The 19028-nt window shown below is 38.0% G+C and overlaps 1 protein-coding gene across 8 annotated transcripts in view; it reads left to right on the top strand.

Moving 5' to 3' along the window:
* PLCB4 (phospholipase C beta 4) overlaps nt 1–19028 on the top strand; it is a 380146-nt gene that overhangs the window by 89418 nt on the left and 271700 nt on the right. The window contains exons 1-2 of one of the 8 annotated variants that reach the window (XM_059705569.1): nt 5100–5259; nt 7324–7544. The exons of 5 other annotated variants lie outside the window; for them this stretch is intronic. The gene's annotated coding sequence lies outside the window, so the exon portion shown is untranslated. Of the gene's footprint in view, nt 1–5099; nt 5260–7323; nt 7545–19028 lie in introns of those variants that run through there. 2 more of the 8 variants (XM_059705566.1, XM_059705570.1) reach the window with 2 other exon arrangements.

Genomic DNA, 19028 nt, shown 5'->3' with positions numbered 1-19028 from the left:
TGACTGAGTTGTCGGCATTAAAGTCCATCTCGAGGCCTGGCCAGCATGGCCCAGTGGTTGAGGGTCGACCTAGAAATCAGGAGGTCACAGTTAGATTCCCGGTCAGGGTACATGCCCGGGTTGCGGGCTTGAGCCATAGTAGGGATTGTGCAGGAGGCTGCTGATCAATGATTTTCTCTCATCATTGAAGTTTTCATCTCTCTCTACCTCTCTCTTGCTCTCTCAAATCAATAAAAATACATTTAAAAAATACATCTCTAGTAAAGTTAGAAAGATCAAGGGAACTATTAAATAATTACTTTGGTCTTTCATCTATAAGCTTTTTTAGGGGAAAGAAAGGAAGCAAAAATGTGATTTGGTGTGTTTTGGGAGGGGGAAAAGGAAGGAGCAGGGGAGGAGGCAGATTTGGCTGGACCTAAAAGTCGTCTTGTGTATCATGCCATAGTAAATGAATATGCTGATACTTTATTAAATTGGTAGGTAATGAGAATCAAACAATATGAGTCAATATACTATTTAGAGCTACTACGGTAAAAGATGCTATATACTTTCTAAGTATATTAAAGGAATCAGTAAAGCTAACACATTCAGTGACTTTAAGCAAAATGATACATTAAAAAAACAACAACACAATTTTACCAAAGGCTAATGATATAGAGTTAAGTTCTTATGGCATCTCATTAACGTCATAAGCAAACGGCGTTGAGTAAAACAATGTTATTTGAGAAACTGCTGTGTTCATGGTAATGTTGGTGTATCCTGTTGAGGTTGCTTATCTGGCAGTATCAAATATATAATAAAGCTGTCTGTACCAACTAATTTTTTTTTAAAAAAGCTAAAATACAGTTGATTCTTGGTATTCACAAGGGACTGGTTATAGGACCCCTGCAGATACCCAAATCCCTTATATAAATTGGTGTATAGTATTGGCATATAACCTATATTTGCATATGGCAACACCCCTGTATGGCTGCCATTATTTCATTTGACTGTCTTTAGCATGGTGCTCCACTTGTGGCAAATTCAAGTTTTGCTTTTGGGAACTTCCTGGGATTTTTCCCCCCTGAATATTTTCTGTCTTTGATGGTTGAATCCGCAGATGTGAAGCCTGCAGATCTAAAGGTCCCTGACTGTAGAAGCCTTTTCTCACTCTCAGTAAAAAATGTTTATATCCTTCCTTTACACACAGTTCTAATAAACTGATTTTTAAATCCACAGACCTGTCAGTGCTGTGCTGGTGAGTGTTCAACCTCTGGTCTGAGAAGGGGAAGGGGGAAGGAGCTTGGTTTGTCCTGCCGCCCAGGTTCTGTGGTGAAAAACCTTCCCACTGTGACTGGAGATGGGGAGGGATGCGCACAGTTGTGTGTTGCAGGCAGTGCAGATTGGCTCAGCACCACTGATATTAGCGCCAGGAGAACAGAAAGGGAAGAGGCAGTTAGTGGGAGGCAGTGGAGAGACAGAGAAACTAAAGAATATAGAAAATAATATAAGCAAGTCGGGAGGCAGCGGCTTCTGTTAAAGGGACGAGAAGAGATAAACCAAAGAACTTACATACGAATATGCATAGTCCATGGACACCGGCAATCGAGTGGTGAAGACCTGGGCAGCTGGGTAGGGGCTGGGAGGACGGGGTGAAGGAAGGGGGTAAACGAGAGACAGCTATAATACTGTCAACAATAAAAAATAGACATAAACAAACAAAAAAAGGAATTAGAGTAAATGTGTCTGTTCTCTTCCCTGAAATTGCGGAGAGAGAAATAAATGACTGAAAGTGGGAGAAAAAATTATTTACTAAAAGTAGGAAAGGCTAAAGCCCCGACTCTGAAGCATGTCTGCCAAATTTGCAGATATTTGGAGCAGATCCCAGGAAATGAAACCTGTTTCTCTCCGAGCCAGCAGGTGGAGGCTTTGCAAGGCTAAGGCTGAGCTGTCCTGGAACAGAGGCTGAGGCACAGGCAGGCCTCCCAGCAGCACTCCTCACTAGTTGGATGTTTGTTTTGTTTATTAGATTATGCAAGACCCTCCATGGTCTCTCTGTTTATTTTCTATATTTGAGGTTTGTTTGTTTTTACTCTTTGTGGTAATGAATTATTACAAATGTGAATAATAATACATGTTTGTTTATTGATTTATAACTTTAGATAGTATCTATTGGCTCTTAGATACAAAAAAAAACTTTAAACAGCACATTCATACTTCCATCTTCTCCAATCTCTTGGTGGTATTACTATTTTTGTATTATCAAGCTTTGTAACATTTTTTATAGTTGCTGCAGCTGTACTTATTTTTCAGCTTTGTTGAGATTTAATTACTATGTAGCATTATGTAAGTTTAAGGTACGCATGCTGATTTGCATATGTATCTATTGCAAAATGGTTATGGCACTGAGATTAGTCAACGCATCCATCCCCTCACAGAGTTCCCATTTTGTGTGTTTGTGGTGAGAAGATTGATAACATTTTCATTACATTCTATATACCATAATTGTTTGGCTTCCATTTTATATTCAAATAAATTATGTTGCAAAAACCAGAACAAAAGAAAATATCAAACCAGGAAGCCTAACTAACAAAATGAAATAATAGCATTAAGATGAACCACCTGGTTATTAGAAACTGTAATGCGACCATAATAAACTCATTCATAAGAAGGAAGCAGTCTTGTGAAAATGAGTCATCTAAAATAGTCATTGCGGGCAAATGTAAACCAAACGCAGCAGTGGTCGTAATTAGTATGAAAGATGGAGTACTTTTCATTTTAATGCCTTCTGTGGTCTGAACTTTTTAAATAAATGTGTTACTTTCACAATTAATTTTGAAGACATCCAAGCCTATATCCACTCATGAGAATGAGAACAGATGCATGTTCTTCACAGTGAACAGTGACTGTCGAGCTCTAGGTTTTTGTCACATGGCAGGCTCTTAGTTCATAGTGACTGAAAGAACCAAAGCACATCTTTCCAGAGCTTTGTAGCTTGTATTTTTCTCTTCTGATTCTCATGCAACCCTGTGACATCATCATTATCTCATATGACATTTTATTGCTCTTTGGGAATATAAGACTTTGGGAATTAAGCTTCTTGCTCAACATCATACCATTCCATGTCTCTTGAATCATTTTTTTTTTAGTAAAATATGTTTCTCACCATATTATAGTAGTCTCTTCAATCGACTATTATGGATTCTACTGAATAAAATCGTAAGTACATTTATGAACTAAAGATATTAATTATATTAAACATCTTCATATTAGAAGATTTAAAGGAAGATGCATTGTTTTAGAAGGCTTTCTATCTTTAAAGGGACATATTTGGAAAAATAACGTGTGAAGTAGTCGAGGTGGGTGAGGCTCAATGTTGACTTAATGATTTCTGTGGACCAGCTGTGAATTACCAGTCTATCCTAGTTCTATCCTGAAAACCCACTTATTCATATAAATGAGAAGTATAGACTGTCTGGGGGTCACTGGGGATGCACAGGGATAACAAACAGGACATGAGGACTTGGGATAAATTGGAAGTGTTTGAGGCGAGACAGGTTTTACTCATGATTTATAGGAGGCCCATGACTGAGTTTCTCCCTGTGTAAAACTGGTTGAAATGTGCACTTACGGATGCGTTGGGAGGTGCTTTTAGTGGCTACTCTGGCTTGGTATCTGTATCTGGGCTGAAGTGCCCACTCTGTGAAATACATTGCCTGAATGTTGATCTCTGAAGGCCGACATTCAACTTTTGAGGACACCACAATGCCGCCGCATGCCCACTCTTACCACCCGCAGAGGTTCAAAACAAAATGGCCAGCTTCTTGAGGATAGAAACCATGCTGTCGTTTTGTAGCACAGTGCGAGGGATATAGTAGATGTTCATTAAGTACCTGTATAATATGTTTCCTTCCACATGCTCTCATTTGGAAAACAGGTTTAGCTTTCTAATATTGAGTGATCTGGATATTGACCACACTGGAATTTCAGCGATATCATTGCAAGTTGGGATAGATGGGATGCCTAATAATTTAATGGCTTTTCTGAGTGCTTTGAGAAACACTTCATAATGTCAGGTTTGTTGATTAAAAATTGGCAAGTGGAATCTAGAGTTATCAGCATTTCCCAAATCTGCCTCATGAAATACAATTCCCTCTGGATGCTGTTCAAATAAAGGATTCTGTGATTAAGTAAGTTTGGGAAACAATGTATGAAGTATTACGTTTAATAGGTTGATGATGAATATTAGCATTTTAAAAACAGAGAAATCCTGTAGTATAGGATTCTGTGGACATTAGTGTAAGTTGACCATTCTAAAACTTTCCCTGGAACTTTGTTTTGCAATACATTTTACATTAGCTGGCACATTTTGAAAAATGCTGTTTTTATTTGTCATGCAGTAGCTCATGGATGGATAGATAAATTGGGGAATGTGTGTGTGTTTGTGTGTGTGTGTGTGTGTGTGTGTGTCTTAATTAGATGTAGAATTAAAGTCCTCTTGAGATACAGTTGTACAAAAGTCTTCACCTTTTGCTATCCATGCAAGGGAGGTAATCTCCAGATATCACTATAGATATTAGTTCTTATTTATTTTTCCTTATATCAATACTACTTAGCTTAACGAAATTCTGTATCCCTTCGTGAACCCTGAAGGTATGATAAAGGAGGAAAATAGGCATAAGGTGGTAGCCAGACTGGGAAGTTGAGACAAAGATTCTCAACAGCTTACATGTTTCTGTTCATTTACTGACTCGTGGGCAATCAGTTTTGCTTTCCTTTAGGGTTTTATCCTGAAATTTTTGTGGCCTTCACTATAGAAAACCCCAAGATTTGTTTTAAGGGCCAGCTTAGGTGTCAGCTTCAAATTGTAAGTAAACCCCAGCCTGTGACCAAGTGGTGTTTTCCTGTGATGTGTGGGACCTCTTACTCATTCCCTGGCAAGATGCTTGTGAAAAGCACTTGCTTATCGTTGGGGTTCTGCTGAGAATGGTGAGGAGACTCTGTCTCTGTCCCTTTGGGCACTGAGTTGTGGCTGTGGGCCCTGCTGGCCCAACCTCTGTCTTTGTGGCTGAGGGGGGTGGGGACTCCGAGGGAGAGGACCAGTCTCCTTACACCGTGTGGCTTGTGCATCCTGAGCCTCTCCCTGCTCCTTGCCTTCGGGAAAGAGAGAGCTTATCCAGGAACAAGGATTGCCCCTGCACTTCGCAGCCTGCCTCAGACATACTCTCAAGAGTCTGTTTCTGACTGGGTGAAGTTCAAGTCATACTCACTTCGTTTCAGGTAAGAGAGCATACTGAAAAATGGCTTTATGAGTGGAAGTGAGGATTTACAAGGGGAGTCGTTTATGGTTTTAATAGCCTATATTAGGGCTATTGCAATTTTATTGTTGTCATTCCAGAAGGGGTGGTGAGAAAAAAGAAAATATTTCTGTGTCTTTAAATTTCTTGGCTCACTCAAACATTTCATGAAGATTGTCTTATTTATTGTTGATTTGTTTCTTTAGATATTTTAATAAGTGAGAAAACAAAGACAAAATTAAGATAACAAAGTATATTAAACACTATCATTGTGTTGTGGTTCTGGCATTAATTTGATTCAGATTTATTTTAATGTCTGTTTATAAAATTTCCCTAAACCTAATTGCAACTCAAACAGAGTTTTCAATATGGTATTTATCAGTGTGATTTGATTGGTAGGATTTTTGTGTGTATGTTATTTAGGATCTCCATATTTTAAAAATTAACCATGTACATGGGGGGTAAATGAGACATCTCTATACCTATTCTGCCCAGTTTTTCTGCTAAGCTAAAACTACTCTAAAAAAACTATTAAAAAATTAACCAATTTCTTGAATATACTTTTTATGAATACTTAAATGTGATGCAGTTCAGCACAAAGTGTTAAATATTTTTCCAGCATGCATGAATTATTACAAAAACCAATTCAGTTTTTTGTTTTTCATAATTAGCAAAAAATATGGGACATATTACATGTTTTATGTTTTGATTGCCATTTTTTTGGATTCAACTATATAAGATGGGAAAAATGATTATATTTAGAAGTCTCTTCCTAAATAAGTGAGAATGAAAATATACCTTGTAATTATTGTCTTGGAAATGTTACTTATGCATTGTCTTGGAAAGCTAATTAGACATTATGGCGAATTGCTTTCTGAAATAAGAGAGTGGAAATTAATAATTTAGAAAGTTCGTGTATTTGGTAATGATATTTGTAAAAATCATTTTTCATGTAATTGCACGTATGCATAGACAAATATGTGATGCTGGAGTGTGGACGTGGCAGTCCGTACAGAATAATTGGCATTGGGTGGCTTTAGAAAAGCAGTTCCAGTTTGTATACTTTGTTTTTCAGGAATGTCTTAGTATCTTTAAAAATAAACGCAATTATGAAAGCAAAGATAAAACATTTATTTCTGTGTGAACCATGACTAGCCATAGCTATTTGAGCATAAAACAGTCTTTATTGTAATGGCAAGTAAACAAATATGAGCATTAAAATAAACTTACTTTAGACAGATGTGTACTTGAATAGAATGCAATATTCTGCAGCTATTTTTAAGGGGGAGTGAAGACCTTTCACTAGCTCTGTCTTACAGCCGAATTGAGGACAGTGGTCTCAGAACTCTTTTGATAGTTACGTGTCGGAGAAAACATTTTGTATGCTTTTTACATTAAAGAGCAATTGCATGCAAAGTGATCCACTCTCCTCAGGTATATGGAGTATTTCTAGACACATTGAAGAATATGAAACTTTGACAAATGCTCAAAAACAGGGTCAACCGTGTTTTATTGTAACAGACTTTCCAGGCCCTCTGGGCTAGAGGCAGGTCTCTCCCACAGGTAGAGGCTAGGACTGAGGCTTTGCAAAGAGGAAGCAGTTGTCAGGGGAAGGCGCTCACAGGGGACAAGGTGTTGCTCACCTGTTTACCAATCAATACCTCCCCTCTGAGTCTGAAGTCAAAGCTGCTATTGAGAAGCCAAGTTACTGAGCGCCTGTCTGCAGACTTGTAAGACCACTCCACTGCGTCTCACTCATTCGTGTGTATGGTTAAATCACTTGTGATTTGGTTAAATGGCAAATTCTAGCACAGCAGGGTTTGAGATGAGGCCTGGGATTCTGCATTTTTCACAGGCTCCCATGCTGCTGGTTTGGGGACCGCACTTTGACTAGTGAGGAGCAATCCAATATCAATAGCTGCTCAGGCTATTATTTATAACTTAATGGACATTATCTAGTCAATACCAAGCAGTCAGTTTGCAACGCAAATGACCGAGGCTGTGATTGAAGTGAACTCACTAGCTGGTGTCACTGGCTCCTTCACAGATGATGTAACTGACGATGTGTCACCTGCTGTTTTCTCTGGAATGAACGTGCAGTATTGTGGCCTCTGACAAGTTTCCACTGCTGCCCTTTTCTGGGACTCATCATTGTTGGAAGCCCTGCCCTTGCCTCTCAGTACGTTCCTCCTTGCATTGCCACAAATACCAAGGCCTCCTCCACTCCTTCCCTCTGCCGGCACTTTCTACCCATCAGAAGCCTGTGATGTGTGTTGGCTTTAATTTGGGTCTTGCACCTGAGTATCTAACAGCATCTTCTGCTTAACCTGGCTTGCAGGTGCCCCACTTAAGCTCACTGTGAATTTAAATATAGAAACTTTATCTGTGGGGAGCTACTTTTTCCCCTCTCAACACACAATTTTCCAACATAATCAACCAGTTTGAGGCGGTTGATTTTTTTTAAAAAGCCTTCCATGTATCAGCTTGTTAGATCTGTGCTTTGGGTTTTCAACTTAAATATTCTGCCAGGGCCCTGGACACCATGTGAGCTCCTAAAGAGAAGAACATGGTCAGTGGTCAGTGCTGTGATATTCTTGAACTCATCAGTAATTCCCTTCCCATCATATTTGCTTCCCCCCAATTTTTTATTTTTTTTAATCCTCACTTGAGGAGTGAGGATATTTTTTTCCATTGATTCTAGAGAGAGTTGAAGGGAGGTGGAGAGGAGAGATAGAGATAGAGATAGAGATAGAGATAGAGATAGATAGATAGATAGAGAGAGAGAGAGAGAGAGAGAGAGAGAGAACAGAGACATGTCAATCAGTTGCTGCCCACAGGAGCCCCAATAGGGGGAGGGGGAGTGAGGATCTGACCTGCAATCCAGTAAGTGCTCTTGACCTGGAATCAAACCCTCAATCCTTTAGAGCCCAGGCTGATGCTCTAACCACTGAGAAACACTGGCCAGGGCTTCCCAAAACATTTTAATGAAAATATGATGTATATGGTAATTTGAAAGAGTTTTACAGTGAAAAACGGTATATTCACCATCTAGCTTCCACCATTAACATTTCACTTCTTTACATGCCTGTCCGTCCACTTATCCCTTTGCCCATCTCTCACCATCTTATTTTTGATGCATTTTAAAATAAACCCCAGGCATCAGTTTGCATATTTCAGCATGCTATTATTAATAAGCATGCTGAAACCCACACAGCTCCTTCAACAGTCATTTGTTATAGATGCCATTTGCTTTTCTAATGAATAATGAATTATAAGCAATGGTTTTATTCAGTTCTGTTCAGTGAGAAAAATCCGTATAGTGTAACTCAGCGTGGGAGAGATTACATGGTAGGTTTTCAGAAGCTTCTTTTACAGTCTTTCTCCAGATACTACATGGAAATTTTATAGTGATTTTTAAAGGTACATTTAGTGGAAAGTTCAATATTGCCTGACAGTTTTGCATACGAAATTTACATAGAGTGAAATGCACACATCTTTAATTGTACTTAAGTTGAGTTTTGACAGATGGGTGCACCTCTGTAAAGGAGTCCCCAGCAAGATTATAGGACATCACCATCACCTGATAAGGTCCCCTCGTGCCCCTTCCCAGCCCTTATGTTCTTCTGTGCTTCTCCTCAAAAGAGGACTCATGACCACAAATAAGTGGTTTATGATCAGTTTCTTTCTTCAAACTACACTTTGACCAATTTCATTTCATGCAAGTTACTTTCATAGTTGGAACCACATATTTTACAGCACTTTCTAACAAGCTAATATTTATTCTGGGCTAAATCCTAGTGTTCTTGTTTCTGACAAAATTGATTTTTTTTTGTTTTATTTTTTTTACCACAGTAACTTAGATGATCTGGTTTTTACTTGGCACAGATGACTTGCCAATGACTTGATTGATTCTTATAATATTTTATAAGATGGTTGGTGAGATCACATAAGCAGAAATGCAGAGACGTGGGGGTAATCCTGCTTTAAGAAGTTCTTTGGGCCGAAACCGGTTTGGCACAGTGGATAGAGCGTCGGCCTGCGGACTGAGGGGTCCCGGGTTCGATGCCGGTCCGGGGCATGTATCTTGGTTGCGGGCACATCCCCAGTAGGGGATGTGCAGGAGGCAGCTGATCGATGTTTCTCTCTCATCGATGTTTCTAACTCTCTATCTCTCTCCCTTCCTCTCTGTAAAAAATCAATAAAATATATATATATAAAAAGACATTATAAAAAAAAAAAAAAAAGAAGAAGTTCTTTGGGCTGACGCACCTAGTGTCTCTGGATATAGAGGGGGGAGAATCCCTATTTCAGCCCAGGGTTTTCTGTGAAGATATTTGAGAATGTATTCACCTCATAATTTAGCCTGAAATGTTCATAATACTTCTTCAGGAACAGAAAGCTCTGTTCCTGTGATAACCTTAATTTCTAACATTCCATGTTTGGGTCCATTTTATCCTCAAGTACTTCACAAAGGACTAGATCAGTGATGGCGAACCTCTGACACCTCTGACACGCGAACTCATTTTTGTGGTTGATTTTTCTTTGTTAAATGACATTTGAATATATAAAATAAATATCAAAAATATGAGTCTTTGTTTTACTATGGTTGCAAATATAAAAAAAAAAATTATATATGTGACACGGCACCAGAGTTAAGTTAGGGTTTTTCAAAATGCTGACATGCTGAGCTCAAAAGGTTCGCCATCACTGGACTAGATTGACTTGGATCGGCCCTGATATGGATACAGAGCTCTGTGTAATACCCCACTACCCAGACAGCCACTTGCTTGAAATGCCAGATTCCCAGCATGACCTGTAACTAGGAAGTAAAATGGCCAACCAAGCCTTTGGTTACAAAGAAGCAGTTTTTAAATATCTAACCAGAAAGTAGCGCAGCAGAAAGGGTCTGGTCAGAAGGAACTGAGTTCCTCAAGTTGTTTAGGGACTATAAAGTGCTCGTTTTTGGAAAGTGACATAAAACTCTCATTTTTTTTTTTATTTGCTCGCTTTCACTAATCACTTTAAAGGAGATTAGACTCATCTTCTGAAAACCCACTCAGCTCCTTCAGTTGTTACTGACATATAGATGTCCTTTGTTTTTCCAGTGAATGTTGAATTATAAACAGTGGGTTTATTCAGCTCTGTTCAGTGGGGAAAATCCATGCAGAATAACTCAGAGAGATTATATGGTAGGTGCTCAGAAGCTTCTTTTATAGTCTTTCTCCAGATACTGCATGAAAATTTTATAGTGTTTGGTTTTGTTTTTTAAGGTACATCATTTAGTAGAAAGTTATGTTTTCTTGCTCATAAAGGAATCAAGGAAATATCCAGCAGCTCACAATCTATGACCTTTAGAATCAAACTGAACAAATATTCAACAGTTTTCTAGTCAAAATTTCAAACCATATATTGGCTTTATTTTTTAAGGACAAGAAGACATATAGTTAATCACCCTGGCCAGTGGCTCCATTGGTAGGAACATTGTCCTGTACACTGAAAGGTCACAGGTTCGATTCCAAGTCAGGACACATACCTTGTTTGCTGGTTCCATCCCAGGCCCTAGTCAGCCCATGTGGGAAGTGATCTCTCTCTCTCTCTCTCTCTCTCTCTCTCTACTCCTCTCCTTCTCCTCCTTCCTCCCTCCCTCTCTTCTTTCCTCCCTCCCTTTCTTCCCCTCTCTATAAAAATCAATGAAAATGTCCTTGGGTGAGGATTACAAAAATAAAAAAGATATATAGTTAACTACCTACAGGCTAGAAAAAACTTCTACGTGAATATTTCCTCTCTTACTGTTTTTCATACTTAATTTATACTTGCTTTTCTCAGAGATGAAAGGACAGAGTAGTTTTTGCTAACACTTGTGAAGTCAGTTATGATAAAATAACTCAGAAAACCATGTTTTATGAAAAATATTTAGGTTATAAAGAAGCAGCTTTCCACTGGATTACAACAGTATGAGACCTGTACACATTTAGTCATTTCATCTTCTGATATAAAATTGTGTAACATAAAGTAGAGAATTATGGGAAACTATTTCTCTCTCTTACAGTTTTAAGCCCTGATGATAGAGAAATATGAATTATCTTATCCCATAATTTGCAGAGTTGCTTGCATTTGTTGTAAATTCATCTTATAACAAAGGACTACAATTTATGCAGTTTTTATTATATTCTCAGCTTCAATTAAAAATTTAAGATTCTATGACAGGAGTCACTGAGCAATTTCCTTTGAGTAGAATATCTAACCCTTTTTCTGCATAAGTTCTACCTATCCTTGAAGGTTCAGCATTACACCCAACCATCTCAAAGCTTTTCTGATAGCTGTCAGTCAACTCTCTGCTGCCCATCTTTCCCTTTCTTGAGTACATATCGCATTAACTTACATTTTGGCATTGTTCTTCTGTGCAGATAACAACTGGCAATTACTCTCTAATTATTTTGTATATTAGCCTCATCCTCATAGTGATATTATAAATTACTCTGTTCCAGAACCCTGTCTGGCATTCAGTGCTTTGTGTTTAGTGCTTAGTGTTTAGTGCTTTCAGAGAGCCTTCACTCAATAAATATTGCCTGCTAATGGCCTGAATATTAAGAGAGGCCACTTGTCTCTACAAACGTTACTAACTTTATTTTCCCCTTCTTCTATCAACTTGCTCTAAGAATAGAATTAACAGAGGATTACTTTAAGGCAAACTAATTTAGAGTTTTATGTTTCTTTTTCCCTTCATTTTTAAAAGTCATTACCATCTATCTGTCCATGTTTCGGTAATAGTCTTAACATTTAGCACTTGAATAATTCCTTCCTCTGTGAAGAACAAATTGTATTTCGAACATAATTTCATTTTCCAGAATAGCTATAAAGCATGTTGGCCTCATTGATTATCTAGAATGGAAGAAAAATTGAACACATTGAAGTTCAGCTTCTGAATGACTTGGGGGTAGAAAATGGACCACGCATTGCTTTCAATACATCAGGGCCAGAGACATGGAGTTCTGTGAACAGCTGAGCTGTCGGCCTCTGCAAGCTTGGATGTGGTCTGTAGTCAGTGGTCTGGAGTAGAGGACTGTGCCACAAAGTCTGCGCTATTGGTCAATCCAGCCTTTGTCCTTACTCTAGCCACATCACATGATTGGAACTACCCAAAAAAGAAAATAAGGAGCAGCCATGTTGGAGTCCTACCTTGCCCTGCACAGTGCTACTAGTTGCTAATTTTATGCAAACATACTTTCCACCTCTCCTAACAAACTGGGAGATCCAGCAAAACCTGGGCTCTTGTTTTCCCCATTAGAAGAGGCATATGCTCTCCAAGTCCAATCCAGCCTCTCCCACATCCCTACATTAGTTTCCATTGCTGCTGTAACAAATTGCCATAAACTTAGTGGCATAAAACAACACGAATTTACCATCTGCAGGTTTGGAGGTCAGAAATCTAAAATGCCTCAGCATGGCTGTGCTTTTCTGGGGACTCTCAGGGAGCCTCTGTTCTTTGCCGTGTCCATCTTCAGGATGCTGCCCAAACTCTGGAGCGCAGGTGTGCATCACTCTGATCTCTGTTTGCGTGGTCATATCTCCTTTGATTCTGCTGCCTCCTTCTTTCATTTTATAAGAACCCTTGGGATTACATTGGGCCCACCCATCTTCCCATCTCCAGATCCTTGATTTTAAGCATGTCTCCAAAGTCCTTTCTTCCATGAAAGGTAACATATCACAGGTTCCAGGGATTAGGATGTAGATAATTTTGGGGGAGCATTATTCCTCCTACCACACCACAAATCTATCCCCTTCCCACAGTTACATTCTGACCGACCCCTTCATGCTACAACCTCTGAAGTGTTAGACAATTGCAATTGATTTCTACAAACCTGAAGTTGAATATTTATCCAACAAATAAGATTGAAAAAAAAATATATATATATATAATTTTTAAAATTACATTTTAAAATTATAGTTCACAGACACTATTTATTAGTTTCAGATGTACAATGAGAATGGAAATATTTTTAAAATTGATCCTTTCCCTCCCTCCTCCTCACAAATCATTATATCTTGTTTTCTTTTCTTTTTTTTTTTCGTATTTGTATCTTTTAGTAGTGATATGCTATGAAAAAACTTGGCATACCATATAGCCATTTTAAAGGGAAGACTACTTTTGATATCTTGTTTTCTGATTGTTATATTTAATAATTTAAAAACTAAACAGCCTCCCTTCTCTTTTGGGTTGGCTTTATATCTGTGTTTTGTTGTTATTTTACCTACCTTATTTTATATTTCAGTCCTTTTTACATTGTGGTTTCTTTTTATTTGTAGAATAAACTTCCTATTCATGAAGTCATTTCTTCCCTCCTTGGCCCTTTAACAACTAATCCCTCAAACCCAAGTTCTTTCTCCCTGTGGAGTTTCTGATGCTATTGTATTTTGTGTTTTTCTTCTTTGTTTCTCCACTTCTTCATGTCTCCTTATTTTCACCCTTTTGTCTTTCTCTCACAATTCTCTTATCTTTGTATTTTTAATATGACAATAGAAAATTGTGTATGTTTTGAACTTGTGACACTGTCATTTATTGGCAAAACCTAGTATACTATCCACTGTTATTCATAAGAGAGCGGCAAAATTAATGTCAGAAGTGCAGAAGCTACTTAGTAACCTATGGACTGAGAAAACTTCATCCATACACAAAGGTATCGGAAACAGACACGATTTGTCCATCTTTTCCAAGGATCATGAAATTTTTTCTTCTGACCTTTCTTATTGTTGCTAATGCTGATAGTGTAGCTGGTGAAATAAATTAATTAGACTTCACTTTATTTAATTAATGGGAAAGGCATCCCGGGTATTGGTCTAGATTACAGTGGTAGGCAAACTGTGGCCCCTTGACTGTGGCTCTTCCACAAAATACCACGTGCGGGCGCGAACGTACAGTGCGATTGAAACTTCGTGGCCACACTCAAGGGGCCACATGTGGCTCGCGAGCCGCAGTTTGCCGACCACTGGTCTAGAAGACCAGGGTATAGAGCAGTGGCTTTTAAAGTGTGGTCCATAGACCAGCAAATCAATATCACCAAGGAATTTGCTGCAAATGCAAATTACCAGGTCACACTTCAGACCTACTGGATATGAAGATCTTGGATGCAGCCCAGAAATCTTTGTTCTAACAAGCTCTCCGGGAGATTTTTATGCGCAATCAGGTTTCAGAACCATTGGTGTATTGTTACACTAGGGGGCTGAGGAGAAGGCTTAACTCTCCTCTGTCTTCTTTGTAGATCAACTTATGCATTCACTAGCCCCAGTCTCCAGGGATGTCACTTCCAATAAACTATGTTCCTGTACTGTTTTCAGTTCTAATAAACTGTACAAAGTCACCTTGTGTTACCTCAGAAATAATCATTGGTGGATTGGCATCAGGAAGAAATAGTTCTTAGTTGAACTGTCTACCTACAGGGCTTAAAGCTTAGGCTGTAGCAAACTAAATGGAAATCTCATTCCTGGAACTCACCAATTTTTTCCCATTTATAAAATTATGGCTGTTTCAATAAGTGCTAATGTTTCAATTCATTGAAATCTTTAAAATAAATTACCGACTTACTCCATATGAAAGACCAAGTTCTATTCCTTCCCCCCTTTGTACCCTGTAAAGTTATTGAAGTACATTTCTTATCTACCACATAAGCCTGTATCCATGGCAAATCAGAAATCCCTAACATTGTCTCCAAATTTGATGTAAAGTACATTGGGCCACTTAAAAAAATACAGTGGAACCTCTGTTCTCGAACTTAATTCATTCCGGAGGCTGTTTGAAAACTGAATCATTTTTTTGCATTAGAAATAATGCAAATCGAATGAATCCATTCCAGACCCTCAAATGATTCCATTTTAACCTTTCTTATATACAGTACATGTCTAATGTACTGTTTAATCTATAAATACTTTAAAAACAAAAAGGACATGAAATGTAAATGAAAGTTTAGCAAAAAGGAAATGAAATGTACAGTAAAAGTAAACATTTAATAATAATAAGCAGCAACAAAAGCAAAAAGAACAAAACAGAACACACCATGAAATATTCTGGAGATATTAAAAGCTCAGAAAGCACCTTTGCAATTCATCTCTCCCAACCCCTTGGTCCAGACAACCACTAGTCAGCTTTCTGTCTCTATAGATACTTTTTTTGACTTTTTCCAGTATCTCTTACAATAGCAATCATGTATTCTTTTGCTAGCTTTTTTCTTTCAGCATAATGTTTTTGAGATTCCTCCATGTTGTTATGTATGTAAGTAGTTGTTGGGGGAAAAGTTCCAAAAGTCAGGATCATTTCCAAAGAACTGACAGGTAGCCTTATTTAAATCCATAAGAGCTTGAATAGGAGAAACTTACATACACAGGCAAAGCAGCTGCACTGCCAGTGGTGGCTGGCTGGGAATTATTCACATCCCTCCCATGCGCTCTCCCTCCCTCCCTCTTGCTCTCTCTTTCTTCTCTCTCTCTCTCTCTTTTTTTTTTTGATTCTCATCCAAGGACATGTTTATTGATTTTTTTTTAAGAGAGAGAAAGAGAGAGAGAGAGAGAGAGAGAGAGAGAGATATTCCAGTACTTTTCTGACTGGGAATCAAACCCACAACCTAGGTATGTGCCCTGACTTGGAACAGAAACTGCAGCCTTTTTGGTGCACAGGAGGACTATGCTCTTACTAGCTGAGCCACCTGGCCATGGCCAGGCTTTCCTTTTTATAGGCAGTTAATAGTAAAACCATATCGTGAGTAGTCACGTAGACCATCAGAAAGAACAATGCATTTTTAAGTTAACAGATTACATCAGGCAGTTATCCACACTATAAGTTTATTAACCTCCTTTCTGGGGGCATGATGTTTATCTTTTCTGCCAAGCCTGAGGCTACAGAGAGTTACAGTCACAGAAGGTTGGACAGCCACAGAGAGTCCAACATTTCTCAGACGCCTTCATTGCTGGAGCCATGTTGCATCTCTGAGTCCCCTACAATGTTTTTAAAAAAGTTGCTGAGTGTTAATTAATTGTATGGATATATCACAGTTTATTTACCTATTGATGGACATGTATATTTTTCCCACTTTCAGGCTATCGAAGTTGCTATGAATATTTGTATGTAAGTCTTTGTGTAGACATATCTTTTTACTTCTCTTGAGTAAATAACTAAGAATGAGATAGCTGGGTCATATGCATGCTCAGCTGCATCAGAAATTACCAAATTGGTTTTTAAAATGATTGGAGTATTTTGCATTCACACCAGCAATGCCTTAGAGTTTCTACTAGGCCATTTTTACATGTTGTGATGCCAGACAAATAAAAATATAATTTTGTGTTGACACTTAATATACATATATTAACATTATACACACATGTGTATGTATACAAACACAGAAATGTGGACATGTTTTATTATGTCATATAGCACAACATCAATTTTGCTAGTAAAATACAAGATATAATTCTATACGTAATATAATATTCTAACCTGTGATCCTGAACATAAAACACTTAAATTACATATAAGTGATTGATTTCTGTGTCTTTCCTTAATATTTGTTTACTTTTACCATTTTCTGGCCATTGGTAATAGTTAAGTGCTAAACTTTTTTTTGGGAGGGGGGTAATTAATTTTACAAATCTGTTGACATTTTCAAAATATTGAACAATAGTTGTCCCCAAGTCGCAAACTTTTAAGAAAAATTATAGAAACCCTAACATGAGGAAATTGTTTTCATTTGTTTCCCCTCCAACTTGAGAAAAAGGTAATTATCATTTGATTTTAGTGTTAGGTCACTCAGTCTAGACTGAGGCCTCTGATATTGAGCCATGAGAACCTCTGAGCTGAACAGTGGCGGAGGAGTATACAAGTGAAAGAAACTAAGGAAGAAAGATCATGTAGGGAGCAAGAGGGATGAACTGGTGGTGAGGCAAAGAGAGATTGTCAAGAAGGTGTGGCCAGGACCCAGGGGTCCAATGAGGATGGAACCAATGGATGTGACAGCCGTGGAGACAGGGAGACAAGTCTTACACACACGTCATCATGACACCAAGCAGACTGTGCAAAAAATATCCAGTAGAAGTAACAGCGACATGCTGTAAAGGTGGAGAGTGAGTCATTCTGTACCTGGAATGGGGAGAGGAAATCAGGGAAAGCTCCAGAAAGAGCAGTTATTTGAAGGACAGGGGAGCAGAGGGATAGAAAGAGCCTCATCTTTATATACGAAATGCCGGAATTGTTGAAAAGTGTCCCTAGAGTGTGGGGATAAAATACATGATTGAGTGGTTTGTTGTACAGAATTTTATCTAAAAGGCATGATGACTATTTACACTGTTGCTGCTAATTTATGTTGTACAGCAAGCCGAGTCCCTCGGACTGGGCTGAGCAGGGACAAGGTGCCGGTATAAATTTCAGTGACTCATCTCTCGTGTCTAAAATAGCAGCAGGCTAGGGAACATTTGAGACTTTGCTCCCGATGTATGTCGTCAGTTTGGCTCAAATAAATTCTTATAACAAAATAAATAAAATAGCAGCAGGCTAGGGGTCAAAGTGTAGCAAAGGAAGGAAGTCTTTCTGACACATGTTCCTCTTGAAAACCAACTTAGAACCAGGGTATGTAAATCAGCTTTCTCAAGCTGGTGTGGAGAAGGGTGGAATGGGATACACGTGGGAAATGGAACCCGAGCCTGCATCAAATCATGAAAGGCATTCTGTTTTATGCAAAGAGATTTTGATTTTATCCTATAGGTCAGCTGTTTTCAACATGGCTTTAGGTATATCTTGGGCAGGAATGAAGGTATTCTGATGGGGGACATGCCGGGGTTCAGAGACTCTTCTTTAAGGGAGTAAGTTTCCAGTTTTTCAACTTCAGTATATGGATATATACTCTTCCCTAAAATTGAGCCGCCTCACAATGCCTTGGCTCTTCCTTCTCCCTTTTTAAAGAAGGAAGGCATTCATTTTATCTTTCCAGAATCTTAATATGATACAATGTCCTGTTATGTAAAAACATTCTAAGTGTCAAACAAAAGGACACTTTGCTTGAACCAAAATTGAAGACATATTTGGATCATCGGTTGATAACTAATTAAAATAATTTTGATGATGAACCACTGTTTTTGATGGCCTAAAACTCAAAAGGAGTTCAGAGATTTGTGCCATGTAGCTACAGCTAAACTCTTATACACTAATCTACTTATGTAAGCCAAAAGAACTGGTCAGTGTAGGAATATATGAAATTGATGTTAAACCTTTTTTATTTTAGCACTAAGGAATATTCATCCATAGATGCATGGGTTAATCTTTAAAAGACCTGTTGATCTTATCAAGAGATACGTTTTAAAGTTTTATTTCTTCTATTTAATAATTATTGGCCCACATTTTATTATGTGTATATGGTTTTTCTTAATTGTTTACTAGTAAATATTTTATAACTCAGAAGAAATTATTTCACCCTTAGGGGCTAAATTTAAAGTAAGTTAAAACTTAAAAATCTGAATTATATGCATATTTTTATGTATATAGGGATGTATGATAGGCCAATCAATGAAATACTTTGAATCATAAAAATATATGCATTAGGATAAAATTTTGCAGGACAGATAAAATAGAAATAGGAGAAGGGCATAGATAAAACATAAATGTTAAAGAAGAGCTTATTTACAGTGTCTTTAAATGGATAATTATGGGTATCAAATCACTCTGGTATTTAGATTCTTGTGGATATATTTAAGAGTGATATAACAGCTGTTTTA

Source organism: Myotis daubentonii, chromosome 8 (genome assembly GCF_963259705.1).
Source record: "Myotis daubentonii chromosome 8, mMyoDau2.1, whole genome shotgun sequence".
Classification (NCBI taxonomy): Eukaryota; Metazoa; Chordata; class Mammalia; order Chiroptera; family Vespertilionidae; genus Myotis; species Myotis daubentonii.
The sequence above is the reverse complement of the archived record's forward strand: the minus strand, read 5'-3'. Positions and strand labels throughout refer to the sequence as shown.